The sequence below is a fragment of the Rattus norvegicus genome, chromosome 1, assembly GCF_021556685.1.
Source record: "Rattus norvegicus strain SHRSP/BbbUtx chromosome 1, alternate assembly SHRSP_T2T, whole genome shotgun sequence".
Classification (NCBI taxonomy): Eukaryota; Metazoa; Chordata; class Mammalia; order Rodentia; family Muridae; genus Rattus; species Rattus norvegicus.
This window is the reverse complement of record NC_141534.1, coordinates 155,571,132-155,596,109: the sequence shown is the minus strand read 5'-3', so window position 1 is coordinate 155,596,109 and position 24,978 is coordinate 155,571,132. Positions and strand designations below refer to the sequence as shown.

The window sequence follows — 24,978 nt, the reverse complement described above, 5'->3', positions numbered from 1 at the left end:
AGAAACAGTTAATAAGCACAGTATGATAATTTTAATTTCTTTCCTTCCACCTTTTCCAAACCAGTCTATGAGAATAGAAAATGACTATGTTGCTGTTGCCAAGGAGGGCATCAGAAAGAGACAGAGTAGTAAAGCTGTGGCAGGAAGGACTTCCTCTTTAAAGAGTGGATAAAGATGCCGAGGTCTTTATAGCAGGTCTTAGTGACAGAAAGCATTGGACCTTTGTGGTGTTGGGGCATGTGTCCTCTCTCCCTCCAAAGTTTTCTTCCCTTTCTTCCTGTGGATTCTTCTTTGTTTTGATTGAACCCATAGCCTTGTGCTTGGCAGGCCAATCCTCTTCACTGATTCCCACACCCCACTTAGAATTCACTCTGTATGTGCCCTGGTTGTACCTTGTAGCACACTGGTTCTTGTGCTTTAAGGAATCTAATTTGGTAAGCTGAATTAGAAGCCATGAACAGTGCATTTCTTCAGTTTCCCCAGACTCTGTTTCTGTCAGAGATATTATTCAGATATCACTGTTAAAAACCAAAGCCAAAAACAAACCATAGTCTGCATTTATAACTTTGTGTCCTGACTTGTCTGATGATAGACCATACCTATCAGGAAAATCAATTTCCAAAATGTTGCAAAGTTAGAAAAACTACCTTTGTTGCTATTTATAGTAGTAAAGTGCTATGTAAATTTCCTTCTTATGAAAATGTTACCAGGTCACAAAAGGAAACAGTTCTTCCAAATGACTGTTCAGTGTGAAAAGTATGCTTAATGTTTAGCATTTCTTAGTCATAAGAAGTCTGTGGTTTAAAGCATATTGTATATTGAATATACAGATAAATATCTAGTTTGTTGTCTGGTTGTAGGAAATTATATTTTGAAAACTGCTGCCATCATCCTAGTATTTTTCATGCATAGGGGAAATCAACCCTATAAATACGTGTTTTGGTGCAGACCTTCAGAACCATTCCTGCTTCAGTTACAAATGTCTGAGGTAAAAACAACAGTTTAAAATACTTTCCAGAAGTCTCAATACAAGGTTTAGGAGCCAAGATAAACACTTTCAATTTTCTGAGGGAAAGGGGCTATTTTTCTCCCCAAAGAAGTTCTGTCACTGAATTCGTAGTGTTCTTGGCAGAAGTCCATTTGAATAACTCAGCAAGGAGATTGCTGAATGGTAAAAATATAGCTCTTTAGAAAGTACTACGACCAAACAAATAGTGTTCTGTGCTTCTCTGTACCCTGGCTTGTGTTTGCAACGAATACTTATTTTACATGGCATTTGGCAAGTCTGATGGCATTTTTATATGAACACAAGTATTTGTAGACATATTCCATTTATTGTTAGTATTTTAAAGCTAATTGCATAAAAGTAGATAATTAAATATAAAATGATATTGTCCTCAGGTCTACTTTTAATGGTTATTGTCTTTTGGCAAGAGGATAAAGGAACATTTTTATGTGCCAGTAAATCATCTTATGTTTTTATCCTGATGTATAACTTGGAAAGAGGAAACTGAGACCTATTTCAATAAAGATAAAATGTACTAGTGTGATTTTTCTTTTTGAAGTATGAACTTCAAGAAGAACATTCTTCTTTTTGAAGAACAAAATTACTTGGGGAGTAATTTCATAATTTTTTTCTGATAAAATCCATGTCTCTGATGTGTGAATTTACGTAAAAAGCAGCACACTGAGTTTACTGTTCAAAACTCTGCTCACCTCAGTGCCAACTAAGCACTTCACCTTCGCAGGGCTCTTAGCAGATTTTGAAATGGTTCTTCACACATATTATTTATCTCGTGCATGGTGATTGTGATTTTCCATAGGAATTTCCACAGACTTGGCTAATGGAATCCTGGAGCACTTTAGATGTCCGGGTTAGGGAAAGTAATAGTTGGCAGTTGTAGTTTTGTTCTGTCTTTTTGCTAGCTGCCTGCTTGGTGAAAGCATCTGGATTTTATTGATCCTACCTGCTATGGATCCCAGTGGAACTCAAGTACAAAGGAGGATGAAGCATGTTTTGAAGAGGCTTTGAAAGTGTCCCAGGATGCATTCCTGTGTCTTGCCTCTACTGCTTAGTCAGTATGCACACATTTGTCCCTAAGGGCCTGGGCTGCTGCTCTCAGTGCAGGCGAAGTAGGAGTGAGGGGTAAGAAGTGATAGAAAGTGTTTCCTCTTACCTTCCACACATCGGTTATGTCTAAGCATATAGTAGTGGGTAAAGCAGTGTAGGTATTTAAAACAAAAACATCACCAGATACACCCCTTTGTTCTGTAGCCTCAATTGGCCTAGAGTACCCTATATAGCTTAGGTAGGCCTCAAACTTACAGCCATCCTCCCGTGTCAGGCTCCTGGTTGTGAGGATTTCAGGCATGAATCACTATATCAGATTTAGGGTCAAGATGTTTTTATAGTTGTGTGGGATTTTTTTTTTTTAAATTTGAAACATGAAAGAATCAACAAAAACAATCAAATATCTAGCACTTAATCCTACTGAAAAATAAAATTAGGAATAATAATTAGACATGGGTTCCACATCATCAGGCGTCTGTGTATGTAGAGAGTGTTGCTACTCTTTAAAAACAAGTAAACAAGGGTTGGGGATTTAGCTCAGTGGTAGAGCGCTTGCCTAGCAAGCGCAAGGCCCTGGGTTCGGTCCCCAGCTCCGAAAAAAAAAAAAAAAAAGAAAGAAAAAAAGAAAAACAAGTAAACAGCGTCATTTAATTAAACCTAGTGTCACAGAGTAACGTAACTTGGTCACACGTTGTGAATACTAGCACTGGAAATTCTCCTACCTGCTCCTGTGGAGGCAGCGGTGCGTCAGCAGTTAGCTGAGACATGGAGCCTGTAAAGCTTGGACTTGGCCTGGCACTCAATCCACACATTATTTAGAATTGCTGCAGTTCACTAGCAGTGAATAATGTTAATGTCTGTATGAAGACAGGCACGTGCGTGCGTGCGTGCGTGCGTGCATGCGTTTGTGTTTGCCCATGTGTAGTTCCGAGGACAACGTACAGAAGCTGGTTCTTTCCTCACTGTGTGGGTTCTGGGTGTCAGGTTCAGGTTGTTGAGTTTGGAGACGGAGATGGGCAACTTTACCTGCCAAGCCATCTTCATATTAGGTACAGGCTTTGTTCCTGGGGTATGGCTGAGACACCAAACCAGGGAGGTGTTTGCTTATGAGATGATCTAGTAGACATGGAAGATGCTTTTAAGTTCTGAACTTTCAGCGCTCTCTGTCTGGCCCTCCCTAGGACACAGGAAAAGTGAGTCTCCTCCCATTTGTCCATCCCAGCACCTCTTGGTACTGATCATACCTTGCTGATTAAATGGCGACTGTTACTATATTTCTGTCTTCTGAAAATGCAGAACAAAAAGAGATTACAGTTTTGGATTTTGCCATCTGGGGACGCTCAGGAGATCTGGGTCTCATCTGTCCTATGTGCTTCTGCTGTAACAAGCATGTGTGCAATCCGTGATGATCTGGGACTCAGTCGCACACCACAAAGGGCTGATATTAATACTCAGGTGACAGAAAGCAGTTGAACTGATGTTTGATTTCTGTGATGGTTCACAGAAGCTTGAGCCCTCATATTGGAAGCACAGTGCCATCCCGAACTTTATTTGTTCTCCAGATGTTAAAAATGCCCCTTGAATTGCATAATTTCACATTCAATTATTATTGGTAAGCGTCTTTGCAAGGGATTTAGATAAAACATCTATCTTTGTTTATAAAACACAGGGAAATGGCCAGTGATGCATTGTAATACCTAACATTCACTGACTACCATGTCGTTTCAAGTGTGACAGATGTATCATGAGAACATTCTTGAACTGAATTAAATTTGTTACTATTGTCTTATCCATTATTCATAATACGTTTTCAGAAGAAACCTGTTGGCATGCATTTATGATCATTTCAGTTTTGTTAGGAACTGATTGCTTTATAAAATGTATGCATGTGTCTACTGAGGGTTTATTTATTGATAGTAGTTATGTACCCATTGAGGTGGCTCTGCAGGTGAAGGAATTTGCTGTGGAGACCAGTGTCCTGAATTCAGTTCCTTCACCTACATGGGGAAAGGAGAGAACTGACATCCAAAATTTGTCCTCTGGGCTCCACAAGTATGCACACACGAAATAAATCATTTTATAAAACTAGCTGTGTCATTTTAGAATTCTGGCTGTTTCATCTACACACTGTGGATCTAGTTTTAATACAGTTCACGAATACAGTCATTTGCCATTCAAATTCAATCTTCCAAAGTCCATGGTAGGTTAATTTCTGTGAAATATTCTGCTTATTAGCTTTGCAGACATACTGGCTTCTGTTTGTTGCTTTGTATTAAAGTTAATTTTGTTGAGCAGTAGTTGGCTAAAGCTGCAGACAGCTTTATAAAACATGATGGAATGCTGGTTTTCAAAGCCATGGACTAGTACTTTCAAAAGATGGTCACCGTGGAGAATACAGTTTTACATTGTTATTTCCCATATCAAATTGGTCATAGTGCTAACAAATAGTAGTTGAAATATGAAACTTTCCCATAAGAAATTGGAACTTTTCTAACAGCTGTTGTCATGAACGATCAACTAGAAATTTTACTGTGTGTCTAAAACACTGGCTGCCATCATGCTCCTGCGAGACCTTTCTCTGTTAGAATTCCACTTCTGTTGTACTTAGCCCTGACTAGGTTTTGCTTGTTCAGTCAAGACTTAAATAGCTACCATTCTGTTCACATCTACCTAAATAGTTCTGTTTTAGGTAAAAGAATCCTTTTCCAAGCATATGCCTTTTGGTTAACTGTCGTTTCTGATACTCCTGAGTCTGCAGCTCTGATACTGAGCTCTTGGTCTTCCTGTTTCACTCACCCATCTCACTGTGTTCTCTGATCCTGGCTGTTGAGCCTTTTGTTTGAATTCAGCATCTCTCTTCATCTCTCCACCTCCTCTTCCCCGTCAGTCTTCTCTGTGAGAGGGCCCTGGCATGTCCCATCTGTCAGGCGAGATGGCTTCTTAACTCCACCAGCCACAGTCTGATTCTGTGCCCAAGTGTATTCAAAGTACACAATAATTTTAAAGTGCTCATTCACCCTGATTAGGACCTGTCTTACTACCCTTGTGTTTGTGATGCCATGACTGCAGAATGGTGCCCAAAGTTTGACTTCTGGATATGGAACTGGATTTGAAACAGTTAAGCAAGGGATGAAGTCAGGACTAGGAACAGATACTTGAATTTTATCATATAAAAGGAGTTATAGCTAATGGGTCCTTTTATGTAAAGAACCTGTATGCCCATTGTGATGTAAATGGCACAGTGTCTGTCTTTGTCCCCTGGAGCTTCTGTGAAACTGTTTGCCTTCTTTGTGGCTGAGAAGGCCTTTGTTTTTGTTTTTGTTTTTTGTTTTTTTTTTTAACTTGAGTATTTCTTATATACATTTCCAGTGTTATTCCCTTTCCCGGTTTCCAGGCAAACATCCCCCTCCGCCCTCCCCTTCTTTATGGGTGTTCCCCTCCCCATCCTCCCCCCATTACCGCCCTCCCCCCAACAATCTAGTTCACTGGGGGTTCAGTCTTAACAGGACCCAGGGCTTCCCCTTCCACTGGTGCTCTACTAGGATATTCATTGCTACCTACGGGGTCAGAGTCCAGGGTCAGTCCATGTATAGTCTTTAGGTAGTGGGTTAGTCCCTGGAAGCTCTGGTTGCTTGGTATTGTTGTTCATAAGGGGTCTCGAGCTCCTTCAAGCTCTTCGAGTTCTTTCTCTGATTCCTTCAATGGGGGTCCTGTTCTCAGTTCAGTGGTTTGCTGCTGGCATTCGCCTCTATATTTGCTGTATTCTGGCTGTGTCTCTCGGGAGAGATCTACCTCCCGCTCCTGTGGGCCTGCACTTCTTTGCTTCATCCATCTTGTCTAATTGGGTGGCTGTATATGTATGGGCCACATGTGGGGCAGGCTCTGAATGGGTGTTCCTTCTGTCTCTGTTTTAATCTTTGTCTCTATTCCCTGCCAAGGGTATTCTTGTTCCCCTTTTAAAGAAGGAGTGAAGCATTCACATTTTGATCATCCGTCTTGAGTTTCATTTGTTCTATGCATCTAGGATAATTCAAGCATTTGGACTAATAGCTACTTATCAATGAGTGCATACCATGTGTGTTTTTCTGTGATTGGGTTACCTCACTCAGGATGATATTTTCCAGTTCCAACCATTTGCCTATGAATTTCATAAAGACATTGTTTTTGATAGCTGAGTAATATTCCATTGTGTAGATGTACCACATTTTCTGTATCCATTCCTCTGTTGAAGGGCATCTGGGTTCTTTCCAGCTTCTGGCTATTATAAATAAGGCTGCGATGAACATAGTGGAGCACGTGTCTTTTTTATATGTTGGGGCATCTTTTGGGTATATGCCCAAGAGAGGTATAGCTGGGTCCTCAGGCAGTTCAATGTCCAATTTTCTGAGGAACCTCCAGACTGATTTCCTGAATGGTTGTACCAGTCTGTAATCCCACCAACAATGGAGGAGTGTTCCTCTTTCTCCGCATCCTCGCCAGCATCTGCTGTCACCTGAGTTTTTGATCTTAGCCATTCTCACTGGTATGAGGTGAAATCTCAGGGTTGTTTTGATTTGCATTTTCCTTATGACTAAAGATGTTGAACATTTCTTTAGGTGTTTCTCAGCCATTCGGCATTCCTCAGCTGTGAATTCTTTGTTTAGCTCTGAACCCCATTTTTTAATAGGGTTATTTGTCTCCCTGCGGTCTAACTACTTAAAATCTTTGTATATTTTGGATATAAGGCCTCTATCTGTTGTAGGATTGGTAAAGATCTTTTCCCAATCTGTTGGTTGCCGTTTTGTCCTAACCACAGTGTCCTTTGCCTTACAGAAGCTTTGCAGTTTTATGAGATCCCATTTATCGATTCTTGATTTTAGAGCATAAGCTATTGGTGTTTTGTTCAGGGAATTTTTTCCAGTGCCTATGTGTTCCAGATGCTTCCCTAGTTTTTCTTCTATTAGTTTGAGTGTATCTGGTTTGATGTGGAGGTCCTTTATCCACTTGGACTTAAGCTTTGTACAGGGTGATAAGCATGGATCGATCTGCATTCTTCTGCATGTTGACCTCCAGTTGAACCAGCACCATTTGCTGAAAATGCTGTCTTTTTTCCATTGGATGGTTTTGGCTCCTTTGTCAAAAATCAAGTGACCATAGGTGTGTGGGATCATTTCTGCGTCTTCAATTCTGTTCCATTGGTCTATCTATCTGTCTCTGTACCAATACCATGCAGTTTTTATCACTATTGCTCTGTAATACTGCTTGAGTTCAGGGATAGTGATTCCCCCTGACGTCCTTTTATTGTTGAGGACAGTTTTAGCTATTCTGGGTTTTTTGTTATTCCAGATGAATTTGCAAATTGTTCTGTCTAACTCTTTGAACAATTGGATTGGTATTTTGATGGGGATTGCATTGAATCTGTAGATCGCTTTTGGTAGAATGGCCATTTTTACTATATTAATCCTGCCAATCCATGAGCATGGGAGATCTTTCCATCTTCTGAGGACTTCTTCAATTTCTTTCTTCAGAGTCTTGAAGTTCTTATTGTACAAATCTTTTACTTGCTTGGTTAAAGTCACACCGAGGTACTTTATATTATTTGGGTCTATTATGAAGGGTGTCGTTTCCCTAATTTCTTTCTCGGCTTGTTTCTCTTTTGTGTAGAGGAAGGCTACTGATTTATTTGAGTTAATTTTATACCCAGCCACTTTGCTGAAGTTGTTTATCAGCTTTAGTAGTTCTCTGGTGGAACTTTTGGGATCACTTAAATATACTATCATATCATCTGCAAACAGTGATATTTTGACTTCTTCTTTTCCGATCTGTATCCCCTTGACCTCCTTTTGTTGTCTGATTGCTCTGGCTAGAACTTCAAGAACTATATTGAATAAGTAGGGAGAGAGTGGGCAGCCTTGTCTAGTCCCTGATTTTACTGGGATTGCTTCAAGTTTCTCTCCATTTAGTTTAAAGTTAGCAACTGGTTTGCTGTATATGGCTTTTACTATGTTTAGGTATGGGCCTTGAATTCCTATTCTCTCCAGGACTTTTATCATGAAGGGGTGTTGAATTTTGTCAAATGCTTTCTCAGCATCTAATGAAATGATCAGGTGGTTTTGTTCTTTCAGTTTGTTTATATAATGGATCACGGTGATGGTTTTCCGTATATTAAACCATCCCTGCATGCCTGGGATGAAGCCTACTTGGTCATGGTGGATGATTGTTTTGATGTGCTCTTGGATTCGGTTTACCAGAATTTTATTGAGTATTTTTGGGTCGATATTCATAAGGGAAATTGGTCTGAAGTTCTCTTTCTTTGTTGGGTCTTTGTGTGGTTTAGGTATAAGAGTAATTGTGGCTTCATAGAAGGAATTCGGTAATGCTCCATCTGTTTCAATTTTGTGGAATAGTTTGGATAATATTGGTACGAGGTCTTCTATGAAGGTTTGATAGAATTCTGCACTAAACCCGTCTGGACCTGGGCTCTTTTTGGTTGGGAGACCTTTAATGACTGCTTCTATTTCCTTAGGAGTTACGGGGTTCTTTAACTGGTTTATCTGTTCCTGATTTAACTTCAGTACCTGGTATCTGTCTAGGAAATTGTCCATTTCCTGCAGATTTTCAAGTTTTGTTGAATATAGGCTTTTATAGTGAGATCTGATGATTTTTTGAATTTCCTCTGAATCTGTAGTTATGTCTCCCTTTTCATTTCTGATTTTGTTAATTTGTATACACTCTCTGTGTCCTCTCGTTAGTCTGGCTAAGGGTTTATCTATCTTGTTGATTTTCTCAAAGAACCAACTTTTGGTTCTGTTGATTCTTTCTATGGTCCTTTTTGTTTCTACTTGGTTGATTTCAGGTCTGAGTTTGATTATTTCCTGCCTTCTACTCCTCCTGGGTGTATTTGCTTCTTTTTGTTCTAGAGCTTTTAGGTGTGCTGTCAAGCTGCTGACATATGCTCTTTCCTGTTTCTTTCTGCAGGCACTCAGCGCTATGAGTTTTTCTCTTAGCACAGCTTTCATTGTGTCCCATAAGTTTGGGTATGTTGTACCTTCATTTTCATTAAATTCTGAAAAGTCTTTAATTTCTTTCTTTATTTCTTCCTTGACCAGGTTATCATTGAGTAGAGCATTGTTCAATTTCCACGTATATGTGGGCATTCTTCCCTTATTGTTATTGAAGACCAGTTTTAGGCCCTGGTGGTCCGATAGCACGCATGGGATTATTTCTATCTTTCTGTACCTGTTGAGGCCCGTTTTTTGACCAATTATATGCTCAATTTTGGAGAAAGTACCATGAGGAGCTGAGAAGAAGGTATATCCTTTTGCTTTAGGGTAGAATGTTCTATAAATATCTCTTAAGTCCATTTGGCTCATGACTTCTCTTAGTCTGTCTACGTCTCTGTTTAATTTCTGTTTCCATGATCTGTCCATTGATGAGAGTGGGGTGTTGAAGTCTCCTACTATTATTGTGTGTGAGGTGCAATGTGTGTTTTGAGCTTTAGTAAGGTTTCTTTTACGTATGTAGGTGCCCTTGTATTTGGGGCATAGATATTTAGGATTGAGAGTTCATCTTGGTGGATTTTTCGTGTGATGAATATGAAGTGTCCTTCCTTATCTTTTTTGATGACTTTTAATTGAAAATTGATTTTATTTGATATTAGAATGGCTACTCCAGCTTGCTTCTTCTGACCATTTGCTTGGAAAGTTGTTTTCCAGCCTTTCACTCTGAGGTAGTGTCTGTCTTTGTCTCTGAGGTGTGTTTCCTGTAGGCAGGAGAATGCAGGGTCCTCGTTGCGTATCCAGTTTGTTAATCTATGTCTTTTTATTGGGGAGTTGAGGCCATTGATGTTGAGAGATATTAAGGAATAGTGATTATTGCTTCCCGTTATATTCATATTTGGATGTGAAGTTATGTTTGTGTGCTTTTCTTTTCTTTGTTTTTTTGCCAAGATGATTAGTTTCTTGTTTCTTCTATGGTATAGCTTGCCTCCTTATGTTGGGCTTTACCATTTATTATCCTTTGTAGTGCTGGATTTGTAGAAAGATATTGTGTAAATTTGGTTTTGTCATGGAATATCTTGGTTTCTCCATCTATGTTAATTGAGAGTTTTGCAGGATACAGTAACCTGGGCTGGCATTTATGTTCTCTTAGGGTCTGTATGACATCTGTCCAGGATCTTCTGGCTTTCATAGTTTCTGGCGAAAAGTCTGGTGTGATTCCGATAGTTCTGCCTTTATATGTTACTTGACCTTTTTCCCTTACTGCTTTTAATATTCTTTCTTTATTTTGTGCATTTGGTGTTTTGACTATTATGTGACGGGAGGTGTTTCTTTTCTGGTCCAATCTATTTGGAGTTCTGTACGCTTCTTGTATGCCTATGGGTATCTCTTTTTTTTAGGTTAGGGAAGTTTTCTTCTATGATTTTGTTGAAGATATTTACTGGTACTTTGAGCTGGGAGTCTTCACTCTCTTCTATACCTATTATCCTTAGGTTTGATCTTCTCATTGAGTCCTGGATTTCCTGTATGTTTTGGACCAGTAGCTTTTTCCGCTTTACGTTATCTTAGACAGTTGAGTCAATGATTTCTATGGAATCTTCTGCTCCTGAGATACTCTCTTCCACCTCTTGTATTCTGTTGGTGAAACTCGTATCTACAGCTCCTTGTCTCTTCTTTTGGTTTTCTATATCCAGGGTTGTTTCCATGTGTTCTTTCTTGATTGCTTCTATTTCCATTTTTAATTCCTTCAACTGTTTGATTGTGTTTTCCTGGAATTCTTTCAGGGATTTTTGTGACTCCTCTCTATGGGCTTCTACTTGTTTATTTATGATTTCCTGGAATTCTTTCAGGGATTTTTGCTATTCCTCTCTGTAGACTTCTACTTGTTCTCTAAGGGAGTTCTTCATGTCTTTCTTGAAGTCCTCCAGCATCATGATCAAATATGATTTTGAAGCTAGATCTTGCTTTTCTGGTGTGTTTGGATATTCTGTGTTTGTTTTGGTGCGAGAATTGGGCTCCGATGATGCCATGTAGTCTTGGTTTCTGTTGCTTGGGTTCCTCCGCTTGCCTCTCGCCATCAGATCATCTCTAGTGTTACTTTGTTCTGCTATTTCTGGCAGTGGCTAGACTGTCCTATAAGCCTGTGTGTCAGGAGTGCTGTAGACCTATTTTCCTGTTTTCTTTCAGCCAGTTATGGGGACAGAGTGTTCTGTTTTCGTGCGTGTAGTTTTTCCTATCTACAGGCCTTCAGCTGTTCCTGTGGGCCTGTGTCTGGTGTTCAGCAGGCAGCTTTCTTGCAGCAGAAAATTTGGTCTTACCTGTGGTCCCGAGGCTCAAGTTTGCTCGCGGGGTGCTGCCCAGGAGCTCTCTGTGGCGGCAGCAACCAGGAAGATCTGTGCCGCCGTTTCTGGGAGCCTCCGTGCACCAGGGTTCCAAATGGCCTTTGGTGTTTTCCTCTGGCGTCCGAGATGTGTGTGCAGAGTGCAGTCTCTTCTGGTTTCCCAGGCGTTTCTGCCTCTCTGTAGGTTTCGCTCTCCCTCCCACGGGATTTGGGTGCAGAGAACTGTTTATTTGGTAGATCCCTTCAGGTTCTGGTGGTGTCTCAGACGCAGGGGTCCTGCAGCTCCTGGGCCCTCCTCCTCGGGAACCCAGAGGCCGTATACAGTTTCCTCTTGGGCCAGGGATATGGGCAGGGGTGGGCAGTGTTGGTGGTCTCTTCCGCTCTGCAGCCTCAGGAGTGCCCACCTGACCAGTCGGTGAGTTCTCTCTCCCACATGGTCTGGGAGCAGAGAGCTGCTGCGGGCTGGTATTCGAGGGTTTGGGACTCCCAGTAAACACAGGAAGTGCCCTGTCCTAGAGGAATTTTGCCTCTGTGTGTCCTGAGTTCACCAGGCAGGTCTCTTGCAGCAGAAAAGTTGGTCTTACCTGTGGTCTCGAGGCTCAAGTTTGAGAAGGCCTTTGAATGGTATTATTTGATAACAAAAAGTTATATCCACTAGCTAGTTTTTATTGAGCACTTATTGTGTACAAGGCTGTGTACTAGCTGCTTTATAAATATTCTTGGAATAAAACTTATCACAACTTAAACGATAATGAATGTACTGTACTGCCTTATAGGTAAGGAAATTGTGTAATGTGAAAATTTGTGTAATGTACCAAAGACTGCACAACTAGAAACAAAGCATAGATTCAAATTTTGTTCTCTCCAACCTCAGAGTCCGTTCTCATCATTGTTCAGTCAACTACAAAACCAGTACTTCCCATTGTTTTAAACCATCATCTAACATGTGTGGAATATGTCAGCATATTTTTTGTAAGCATATCTGCTCAAAGCTAAAGGCAACTGGCATAGAGCTTCCATTTCAGCCTGTTAGAAGTGTCCCTTCTCTCTACCATCAAGCCTATTCTAACTAAGAGGGGGACTAGGATGTACTCATTATCTACAGTAGTATCTCCCTGGGAAAGAAATGGTGAGAGGCAGTGCCCCATTGCAGTGGGACAAGTGCACTGGGTCCCATATTTCCATGGACCATCTGGTAGGAGCTTGAAAGAGCTGATATTTCTCAATTGGGTTATGTTCCTTTCTGTCACTTCTTGTTTTTGCCTCTTTTTATCCACATGCTTTAATGGCGCTAATCACACAAAATTGACTTTCCTTGGGAAATGTTTTTTAGCATGTCCTTTGGTAACTGAATGGAATAATACCATCAGTTATATGCTGTGTGATAAGTGGTATTGTGAAACAGTGGCATGATCATATTATGAATCTGATTCATACTGCAAATGTCTCAGCTAGGGAGTATGGCAGATGCTTCATTTCTAAGTGGTATTTACGAAGCCTTTAAAGGTCATTTCATCATAATCATAATTTATAAGAAGAGGTCAGAGGGCGGTGCGGAAGATGACATATAGACAGAGTTGCAGAGTCAGGACACAGTGGTTTGAGGTGTGAGTATGCTGAAAAGAAAGGGAGGGAGGCTTACAGGCATGGTGGAGAGGATATGGCATGTTCCCTCCAGACACTTCCTCTTTGTCTTTCTCTTAACATCCAGATTTTTCAAGTTACTTGTCCATATTTGCCTTTTACTGTTCTGACATGTCACTGCAATGTGATCTCCACCCTTTGAGTCTCTGAATGTCTCTGATGCCATCAGAAACAGCCTTTCTCTACTGGATATTTACTGTTCTGTTCTTAGGACATTTGCTCTGCTACCGAGGGCATTTCACCCCCTTCTCTTCTGAACCTTTCCCCTAGTTTTCCTAAGATGGTTCAGTCTTGACTCTTTCCTCTCTATTCCTTCCTCCAGCTCCTCTTCATTGACTTGTTTCTTGAATCATCTTTTGTGCATATGTGTATTTGACACCCTGTTTTTGGACCTTATAGATTCTCAGTGCTTATGCTGAGTTTTGGTAAATTGTACACACTTCTGAGTTTCCATTACCGTCCTTATATTAATGATGCCTAATCTGTTTAGGTCACGTTGGTCTCCTAACTTTCAAAGCCACATTAGGCTAGTGACGTGGTTATTTTTCTGCTTCTCAGACTGAAGTCTCACTATTCTGTAGTTCAGTGATTCTAGCCCTTTCTGCAACTCTTTGCTTTCCTCCAGATCTCTGTCAGGAAGTAGAATTGCCACCCACCAACCTGGTAAGGCAGGAAACAGAATAGCCTCTGCTGTCACTGCTCGGGTACATTGACCATGTCGTCCTTCCCTGCCTGCCATCTGCCTGCATCTGCCCTCCTCTCCAGTTCCCTTGTAACAACAGCAGTGAACACACAAACAATTATGGCCCTGTACTTCAGTTTAAATCTATTCTGTTATTTAAAAAATGCCTGTGTTCTTATTTATGTTTCTGCAAATGTCTGCAGCATAGGATACATGCTGGGTGCCTGCAAAGGGCCTAAAGAGAGTGTCAGATCTCAGGGAGTTGTAGTTACAGGCAGTTTTCTGTCTCCTGATGTGGGTGCTGGGAATTGAATTTGGGTCCCTGCAAGAATAGCCAGCATTGCCTCTCAACCACTGCGGAGGCTTCTTTCCAGCTCCTAACACCTTGTAGGAGAATGCAAGGCTCCCAGTAGCATGGTTTCCTCTATGTGACTAGCAAGGCAGAAATTTGCGCACATTGCCTGGATTTGAGTGAAACTTACTTGGGCATCTTGGACAAGCTACTTCCCTTACCATTGTCTCATCTTTTCATCATGTTTAAAGGAAGTTTTTCCTAGAGGCTGTAGTTATGGCTAGAACTGAATGACCGTTTGCCTGATGAGTAGTACTCATTTAACAAAGGCAAATCTTATTATTTAGTTGTTATCTAATTTAAATAAATTGTTTTTGAAATCTGTGGGCCTCTGTGCCAGAGGTTTTCCATGGAGATCTCTGGTCTGGTTTGGTTGACGAGTCCAGGAGAAAAGAGGAGAATTCGGGTAGGTGTCATCCCATCTCTGTTTCAAGCCAGGCTTAGCCAGAAGGAGATGGACTAGCTGGCAAGGGGTGCGGGAAGGCTTCTGACAGTGATTTTGGGAGAGCAGATCTCTTACCCAAGCAGCTGTGTTACAGCTCTTATGACAGAAACTCTCAGACAACGGAGTGATTCTTGTACACCTTTAATTCGAAGCACAACCATTAAATACATTTTTTTTTGGATGGGTCAGACCTCATCTACATATTTGGGGGTGTGGTCCTGTCTCTACCACTGATCTTTCTTGAGCCTGTGTAACCTGTGATCATATCCTCACCTGTGGAGGAAGGGCTTGGGCACTGCTCTATGTGACTTGGTCTGTCTCAAACCTCTCTACAGGGGTTTATGGGGGGCTGTGGCTAGTGACAACCTCGTCTGGAAGGCTGGGAATGTATCTACCACCCCTTTTTAGGGTCCCTGGGGATTTGACCTGTTTTGACTAGGAATCAGGGTACCTTTCACAACTTGCCACACCACAGAAATCCAGTCTACTCTATGTATAGCCTTGAGTTGTTTAACCTCTTGTAGCCTGTATTAATTTATAACATGATCATAATTTCCATTTTGCTGATTATGTTGATTGGCACCCATACAAGGCTTTCAGTAGGCAGTGGATTAAATTCAAGTTTTTCTTTTCTTGTTCAGTAGCATGATCATCATGTTTATATATCTATATATAAATTTGCATATTTAATATTACAGAAATGCTGTATTCCAGTGAGTGGTTCCTCTAAATAAATCTTAGTCTGTTACAGATCAGTCCATATGTTGTCTGCCCTATGTTAACCTGATAATTCAGTCAGTGACAAAATGTTATTTTTAGATTTCCCATTTAGAAATGCCCTTTCTCCAGAATACTGTATTTGAAGACATGGTACTTCCTTGTCTACAGTGCTCCATTGCTGCCATCTGAGATTGGAGGCAGCAGTTAGCTGAAATTGCAGCAGAGATTAAATAAATCATGTAATTTTATTCATAATCTAGGTTAAAAACAGTTCAGATGCACTATTGAATTCTCTCTAAATGATGACATTTCTCCATGTCGTAACACACAGTTGAGACATTGATGGTGATTAAAGGCAGTGGGGCCTTAGTGGTGAGTGCTAGGCTGATGGGAGACACCACCTCTAAAGCACAGGGTTGACAGCACCTGAGATTGACTTCTTGATGCACTAGTACAAGTACACACAGACACAGATATTGTACTATGTGTGAGAGTGACACCTAAACTTAAGGTTCCAAAATAATTAAGTCTGCTTTATTAGTATACCTGGAAAATTATAAGATTCTATCTGAATGGAAGCACATTCCTGTAAATCTAGAACCTAAGAGGCTGAAGCAGAAAGATCACCATGAGTTCAGGGCTAATTTGAGCTAACAGTGAGTCGGAGGCTTGCCTGGACGACTACGGTTTGAGCCTTGTCTCAAAAACAAATTGTCATTGGCACTATATTATTTTAACACTACATTAATTATCAGCATTATATACAACAAACAGAAATATGGATGACATAGCCATTTAAAACCTCCCTCTTCTAAGACATTTATAAAAGGGGCATGTTTATTCACAGTAGGAAGTGAACTGCTTGCTTCATAAAGCAGTCACTTGTGTTTAGATGAGAACTTTTAAATTGTAAATTTTACCACGCCTGAGACGTGCTCTGTGTTATGTGCACCTGATTTCTGCTAATAAATAATGCCATGCAATGCCGAAGAAAGGAAAATACTCAATTTCCCTATTTTTCATATTATAATTGGAATGCTTTTTTCTTATTAACATACGCTATTTCTTTAAAACATTTGTTTACTTCTAGCATTGGATTTTATTTATTTAGATTTAAATAAGTATATTCGATTTTGGTAGCACAATGTGAAGATTTCAAGTGAAACAGTATTATCTTGTAGGATTCTAACAATGTAAGCATTCACTATCCATTGTGTTGTAGGAAGATAAGCACAGCGGTTGCAAGATGGTAAACTGTTAGAATTCTCAGTTACAGAACTGCAGGATTATTTAATGTGTATGATTAAAATTCCTGTCACTTAGATACTATAGAATAAGAATATGATTTACTTGTATAGAAGAATATTTTTGGCATCAGCAGTTACTGATTAGAACTGGATACCCAGGATATTAGCAAGCATCTGCGTCCATATGTACTTCCTGGGAAACAGCCAGGCAGCTAAAATGTTTCCTAATCGTTCATTTACTTTCCGTCAAGAAAGGATTTCACACTGAGGTCAGTTCTTTTGGAAGGAAGAAATTAGAGCAGAGCAAATATTTAATCTTCATTTTACAAACCAGGAGTGAGAAATCTATCTGGGAGCCAAGAATTTCCTTCCTGCACAACTGTCCATAATGCTCTTAACATCTCTGTACTCTGGTGGTATAGCTGTGAAAATACTTGAAAATACTGACTGCCAAATTCATTAAGCAGGTATGGAGAAATTCCTGAGTCAGACCAAGTTCCTGCTACCCAGGAAGAATTCTGGACTTCTTTTTCATTCAAAGAGAATAACTTGGATGCTTTGAGAACCATCTTATCATATGTCACTTGAATAATACTTATTCCTCCTCCCCTGCCCTTTTGCACTGAGTCTGTTATAAGAGCAAATTTTAATAGGAGTCTTAAAACCTCCAGAAAATAATTGGTATTTTTGATAAAATAGATAATATTCTTTCAAACACATTTAACCATTAGTGGCCATTGTGACATAGTATTTAAAGAAAGTGAGAGGCATAATCAGTCTAGAAGCCATGTTAGATAGCTTTTAAACTATTCTGAATCCTCGGAGAGAAAAAGTGACACCCATGGCACTTCTCATTTCATCTCATTTCTTAGGCTTGTTATTAGCCAGTGTGTAGAAAATAACAGAGATAGTCATAATACTCATTTTTTCCCACTCTGTGCCAGCTTTGTTTATTTAGATGTTCTGTAAGATTCCAGTAAAGTGATTTATCATTTCATGAATTTAATGAGTAGAAGAGTCCTCAATTGTGAATTGAAAATGTGGGCCTTTTGATGAAAGATTGGATTGAAAATGTTTCTGTTTTTTAACAGACTGAATATTTTCATGACTCAGAATAATAAAATGGAAATATTTACTTTGAGGATAAGCCAATTTATATATTGTTGGACATAACACAGACCACCCAGGCCTGGACCCTACTGTTTATAGTTAAGGATCTTAAACGTCCATATGCTTTTGATGAGTCAGATCTATCTCTGTTCCAACTAGAAAGTTTTCTGTCTGCAAAGGGCAGTGATCTCACCTTCCCCACCCTCATTCCTACCCCTGGCTAGTAAAATTCTGTCGAGCAGATTATTTTATTTCTGCAAGCAAAGGGCTTATTTGCAACTCAGTAATGATAACACTGCAGGGCTTCTTCTCTCGCAGATGTTTGATATAGCTGGAAAACACTGGAGACATACTTGCCTTCAGGCACTTTTCTTACATATGAATATGTGCACCTATCATTGGTTTTTTTTTTTTTTTGGGGGGGGGGAAACTTGAGGTCTAATATGAAGCTTCATTTTCTTTTATTCTTTTTTTTTGTTTTTTTTGTTTGTTTTTTTTTTTATTAACTTGAGTATTTCTTATATACATTTCGAGTGTTATTCCCTTTCCCGGTTTCCGGGCAAACATCCCCCTCCCCCTCCCCTTCCTTATGGGTGTTCCCCTCCCAACCCTCCCCCCATTGCCGCCCTCCCCCCATAGACTAGTTCACTGGGGGTTCAGTCTTAGCAGGACCCAGGGCTTCCCCTTCCACTGGTGCTCTTACTAGGATATTCATTGCTACCTATGGGGTCAGAGTCCAGGATCAGTCCATGTATAGTCTTTAGGTAGTGGCTTAGTCCCTGGAAGCTCTGGTTGCTTGGCATTGTTGTACATATGGGGTCTTGAGCCCCTTCAAGCTCTTCCAGTTCTTTCTCTGATTCCTTCAATAGGGGACCTATTCTCAGTTCAGTGGTTTGCTGCTGGCATTCGCCTCTATATTTGCTGTATTCTGGCTGTGTCTCTCAGGAGCGATCTACATCCGGCTCCTGTCGGTCTGCACTTCTTTGCTTCATCCATCTTGTCTAATTGGGTGGCTATATATGTATGGGCCACATGTGGGGCAGGCTCTGAATGGGTGTTCCTTCAGTCTCTGTTTTAATCTTTGCCTCTCCCTTCCCTGCCAAGGGTATTCTTTTTCCTCATTTAAAGAAGGAGTGAAGCATTCACATTTTGATCATCCGTCTTGAGTTTCGTTTGTTCTAGGGATCTAGGGTAATTCAAGCTTTTGGGCTAATAGCCACTTATCAATGAGTGCATACCATGTATGTCTTTCTGTGATTGGGTTAGCTCACTCAGGATGATATTTTCCAGTTCCAACCATTTGCCTACGAATTTCATAAACTCGTTGTTTTTGATAGCTGAGTAATATTCCATTGTGTAGATGTACCACATTTTCTGTATCCATTCCTCTGTTGAAGGGCATCTGGGTTCTTTCCATTTTCTGGCTATTATAAATAAGGCTGCGATGAACATAGTGGAGCACGTGTCTCTTTTATATGTTGAGGCATCTTTTGGGTATATGCCCAAGAGAGGTATAGCTGGATCCTCAGGCAGTTCAATGTCCAATTTTCTGAGGAACCTCCAGACTGATTTCCAGAATGGTTTTACCAGTCTGCAATCCCACCAACAATGGAGGAGTGTTCCTCTTTCTCCACATCCTCGCCAGCATCTGCTGTCACCTGAGTTTTTGATCTTAGCCAATCGCACTGGTGTGAGGTGAAATCTCAGGGTTGTTTTGATTTGCATTTCCCTTATGACTAAAGATGTTGAACATTTCTTTAGGTGTTTCTCAGCCATTCGGCATTCCTCAGCTGTGAATTCTTTGTTTAGCTCTGAACCCCATTTTTTAATAGGGTTATTTGTTTCCCTGCGGTCTAACTTCTTGAGTTCTTTGTATATTTTGGATATAAGGCCTCTATCTGTTGTAGGATTGGTAAAGATCTTTTCCCAATCTGTTGGTTGCCGTTTTGTCCTAACCACAGTGTCCTTTGCCTTACAGAAGCTTTGCAGTTTTATGAGATCCCATTTGTCGATTCTTGATCTTAGAGCATAAGCCATTGGTGTTTTGTTCAGGAAATTTTTTCCAGTGCCCATGTGTTCCAGATGCTTCCCTAGTTTTTCTTCTATTAGTTTGAGTGTGTCTGGTTTGATGTGGAGGTCCTTGATCCACTTGGACTTAAGCTTTGTACAGGGTGATAAGCATGGATCGATCTGCATTCTTCTACATGTTGCCCTCCAGTTGAACCAGCACCATTTGCTGAAAATGCTATCTTTTTTCCATTGGATGGTTTTGGCTCCTTTGTCAAAAATCAAGTGACCATAGGTGTGTGGGTTCATTTCTGGGTCTTCAATTCTATTCCATTGGTCTATCTGTCTGTCTCTGTACCAATACCATGCAGTTTTTATCACTATTGCTCTGTAATACTGCTTGAGTTCAGGGATAGTGATTCCCCCTGAAGTCCTTTTATTGTTGAGGATAGCTTTAGCTATCCTGGGTTTTTTGTTATTCCAGATGAATTTGCAAATTGTTCTGTCTAACTCTTTGAAGAATTGGATTGGTATTTTGATGGGGATTGCATTGAATCTGTAGATTGCTTTTGGTAAAATGGCCATTTTTACTATATTAATCCTGCCAATCCATGAGCATGGGAGATCTTTCCATCTTCTGAGGTCTTCTTCAATTTCTTTCCTCAGTGTCTTGAAGTTCTTATTGTACAGATCTTTTACTTGCTTGGTTAAAGTCACACCGAGGTACTTTATATTATTTGGGTCTATTATGAAGGGTGTCGTTTCCCTAATTTCTTTCTCGGCTTGTTTCTCTTTTGTATAGAGGAAGGCAACTGATTTATTTGAGTTAATTTTATACCCAGCCACTTTGCTGAAGTTGTTTATCAGCTTTAGTAGTTCTCTCGTGGAACTTTTGGGATCACTTAAATATACTATCATGTCATCTGCAAATAGTGATATTTTGACCTCTTCTTTTCCGATCTGTATCCCTTTGATCTCCTTTTGTTGTCTGATTGCTCTGGCTAGAACTTCAAGAACTATATTGAATAAGTAGGGAGAGAGTGGGCAGCCTTGTCTAGTCCCTGATTTTAATGGGATTGCTTCAAGTTTCTCTCCATTTAGTTTAATGTTAGCAACTGGTTTGCTGTATATGGCTTTTACTATGTTTAGGTATGGGCCTTGAATTCCTATTCTTTCCAGGACTTTTATCATGAAGGGGTGTTGAATTTTGTCAAATGCTTTCTCAGCATCTAATGAAATGATCATGTGGTTCTGTTCTTTCAGTTTGTTTATATAATGGATCACGTTGATGGTTTTCCGTATATTAAACCATCCCTGCATGCCTGGGATGAAGCCTACTTGATCATGGTGGATGATTGTTTTGATGTGCTCTTGAATTCGGTTTGCCAGAATTTTATTGAGTATTTTTGCGTCGATATTCATAAGGGAAATTGGTCTGAAGTTCTCTTTCTTTGTTGTGTCTTTGTGTGGTTTAGGTATAAGAGTAATTGTGGCTTCGTAGAAGGAATTCGGTAGGGCTCCATCTGTTTCAATTTTGTGGAATAGTTTGGATAATATTGGTATGAGGTCTTCTATGAAGGTTTGATAGAATTCTGCACTAAACCCGTCTGGACCTGGGCTCTTTTTGGTTGGGAGACCTTTAATGACTGCTTCTATTTCCTTAGGAGTTATGGGGTTGTTTAACTGGTTTATCTGTTCCTGATTTAACTTCGATACCTGGTATCTGTCTAGGAAATTGTCCATTTCCTGAAGATTTTCAAATTTTGTTGAATATAGGTTTTTATAGTAAGATCTGATGATTTTTTGAATTTCCTCCGAATCTGTAGTTATGTCTCCCTTTTCATTTCTGAATTTGTTAATTTGGACACACTCTCTGTGTCCTCTCGTTAGTCTGGCTAAGGGTTTATCTATCTTGTTGATTTTCTCAAAGAACCAACTTTTGGTTCTGTTGATTCTTTCTATGGTCCTTTTTGTTTCTACTTGGTTGATTTCAGGTCTGAGTTTGATTATTTCCTGCCTTCTACTCCTCCTGGGTGTATTTGCTTCTTTTTGTTCTAGAGCTTTTAGGTGTGCTGTCAAGCTGCTGACATATGCTCTTTCCTGTTTCTTTCTGCAGGCACTCAGCGCTATGAGTTTTCCTCTTAGCACAGCTTTCATTGTGTCCTATAAGTTTGAGTATGTTGTATCTTCATTTTCATTAAATTCTAAAAAGTTTTTAATTTCTTTCTTTATTTCTTCCTTGACCAGGTTATCAGTGAGTAGAGCATTGTTCAATTTCCACGTATATGTGGGCATTCTTCCCTTATTGTTATTGAAGACCAGTTTTAGGCCGTGGTGGTCCAATAGCACGCATGGGATTATTTCTATCTTTCTGTACCTGTTGAGGCCCGTTTTTTGACCAATTATATGGTCAATTTTGGAGAAAGTACCATGAGGAGCTGAGAAGAAGGTATATCCTTTTGCTTTAGGATAGAATGTTCTATAAATATCCGTTAAGTCCATTTGGCTCATGACTTCTCTTAGTCTGTCTACATCACTGTTTAATTTCTGTTTCCATGATCTGTCCATTTATGAGAGTGGGGTGTTGAAATCTCCCACTATTATTGTGTGAGGTGCAATGTGTGTTTTGAGCTTTAGTAAGGTTTCTTTTACGTATGTAGGTGCCCTTGTATTTGGGGCATAGATATTTAGGATTGAGAGTTCATCTTGTTTGATTTTTCCTTTGATGAATATGAAGTGTCCTTCCTTATCTTTTTTGATGACTTTTAGTTGGAAATTGATTTTATTTGATATTAGAATGGCTACTCCAGCTTGCTTCTTCTGACCATTTGCTTGGAAAGTTGTTTTCCAGCCTTTCACTCTGAGGTAATGTCTGTCTTTGTCTCTGAGGTGTGTTTCCTGTAGGCAGCAGAATGCAGGGTCCTCGTTGCGTATCCAGTTTGTTAATCTATGTCTTTTTATTGGGGAGTTGAGGCCATTGATATTGAGAGATATTAAGGAATAGTGATTATTGCTTCCCGTTATATTCATATTTGGATGTGAGTTTATGTTTGTGTGCTTTCATTCTCTTTGTTTTGTTGCCAAGACGATTAGTTTCTTGCTTCTTCTAGGGTATAGCTTGCCTCCTTATGTTGGGCTTTACCATTTATTATCCTTTGTAGTGCTGGATTTGTAGAAAGATATTGTGTAAATTTGGTTTTGTCATGGAATATCTTGGTTTCTCCATCAATGTTAATTGAGAGTTTTGCTGGATACAGTAACCTGGGCTGGCATTTGTGTTCTCTTAGGGTCTGTATGACATCAGTCCAGGATCTTCTGGCCTTCATAGTTTCTGGCGAAAAGTCTGGTGTGATTCTGATAGGTCTCCCTTTATATGTTACTTGACCTTTTTCCCTTACTGCTTTTAATATTCTTTCTTTATTTTGTGCGTTTGGTGTTTTGACAATTATGTGACGGGAGGTGTTTCTTTTCTGGTCCAATCTATTTGGAGTTCTGTAGGCTTCTTGTATGTCTATGGGTATCTCTTTTTTTAGGTTAGGGAAGTTTTCTTCTATGATTTTGTTGAAGATATTTACTGGTCCTTTGAGCTGGGAGTCTTCACTCTCATCTATACCTATTATCCTTAGGTTTGATCTTCTCATTGAGTCCTGGATTTCCTGTATGTTTTGGACCAGTAGCTTTTTCCGCTTTACATTATCTTTGACAGTTGAGTCAATGATTTCTATGGAATCTTCTGCTCCTGAGATTCTCTCTTCCATCTCTTGTATTCTGTTGGTGAACTTGTATCTACAGCTCCTTGTCTCTTCTTTTGGTTTTCTATATCCAGGGTTGTTTCCATGTGTTCTTTCTTGATTGCTTCTATTTCCATTTTTAGTTCCTTCAACTGTTTGATTGTGTTTTCCTGGAATTCTTTCAGGGATTTTTGCGATTCCTCTCTGTAGGCTTTTACTTGTTTATTAATGTTTTCCTGTGCTTCCCTAAGTGTGTTCATGTCTTTCTTGAAGTCCTCCAGCATCATGATCAAATATGATTTTGAAACTAGATCTTGCTTTTCTGGTGTGTTTGGATATTCCATGTTTGTTTTGGTGGGAGAATTGGGCTCCGATGATGGCATGTAGTCTTGGTTTCTGTTGCTTGGGTTCCTGCGCTTGCCTCTCGCCATCAGATTATCTCTAGTGTTACTTTGTTCTGCTATTTCTGACAGTGGCTAGACTGTCCTATAAGCCTGCGTGTCAGGAGTGCTGTAGACCTGTTTTCCTCTCTTTCAGTCAGTTATGGGGACAGAGTGTTCTGCTTTCGTGCGTGTAGTTTTTCCTCTCTACAGGTCTTCAGCTGTTCCTGTGGGCCTGTGTCTTGAGTTCACCAGGCAGCTTTCTTGCAGCAAAAAAGTTGGTCTTACCTGTGGTCCCGAGGCTCAGGTTCGCTCGTGGGGTGCTGCCCAGGGGCTCTCTGCAGCGGCAGCAACCAGGAAGACCTGTGCTGCCCCTTCCGGGAGCTTCAGTGCACCAGGGTTCCAGATGGTCTTTGGCTTTTTCCTCTGGCGTCCGAGATGTGTGTGCAGGGAGCAGTCTCTTCTGGTTTCCCAGGCTTGTCCGCCTCTCTGAAGGTTTAGCTCTCCCTCCCACGGGATTTGGGTGCAGAGAACTGTTTATCAGGTCTGTTTCCCTCAGGTTCTGGCGGGGTCCTGCCGCTCCTGGGCCCTCCCCCACGGGAGCCCAGAGGCCTTATACAGTTTCCTCTTGGGCCAGGGATGTGGGCAGGGGTGAGCAGTGTTGGTGGTCTCTTCCGCTCTGCAGCCTCAGGAGTGCCCACCTGACCAGGCGGTTGGGTCTCTCTCTCACTGGGTCTGGGAGCAGAGAGCTGCTGCGGGCCGGGATCCGTGGGTGTGGGACTTCCTTCTTTTATTCTTGTTTACAAAATTTTAGATTTTACTTTTATTTTTAAAATTTTTATTAGTTCTATTTTCTTCAACATTTCTATTATGTTTCTTCTTCATGCCCTGAACTGACTTCGGTATTCATTCAGGTTTATTTGTGTTCTATCTGAATCACTCAGGGAATTAATTGTGTTCCCTTTGCTTTTACTGAATCTTCTCATGAACGGTTGGTTTAATCCTCTCTATAGGCTTTCATGCAAGTCACTTGACAGCAGTCTCTTCCTCAGAGGTGACACTGCTTCCACTTTCTCATACTTCTTACATTTCTGTACTAGAACTTGTACGTCTGGGATTAGCTCATTGACTGAAATGTTTTATTTTATTTTATTTTTTAATGTTAGCTCCATTCTTTCTGTTGAGACATTTGCAGTGTCATCTGAGATTAGATTGTGAAGGATTGAGTTGTTCTGTCCCTATGGACTGATTGGGGTTTTAGTTCAGAAGCT

General features: G+C 40.3%; 1 protein-coding gene across 7 annotated transcripts in view; it reads left to right on the top strand.

Moving 5' to 3' along the window:
* The window catches only part of Tmem135 (transmembrane protein 135), a 280,538-nt gene that overhangs the window by 216,677 nt on the left and 38,883 nt on the right, over positions 1 to 24,978 (top strand).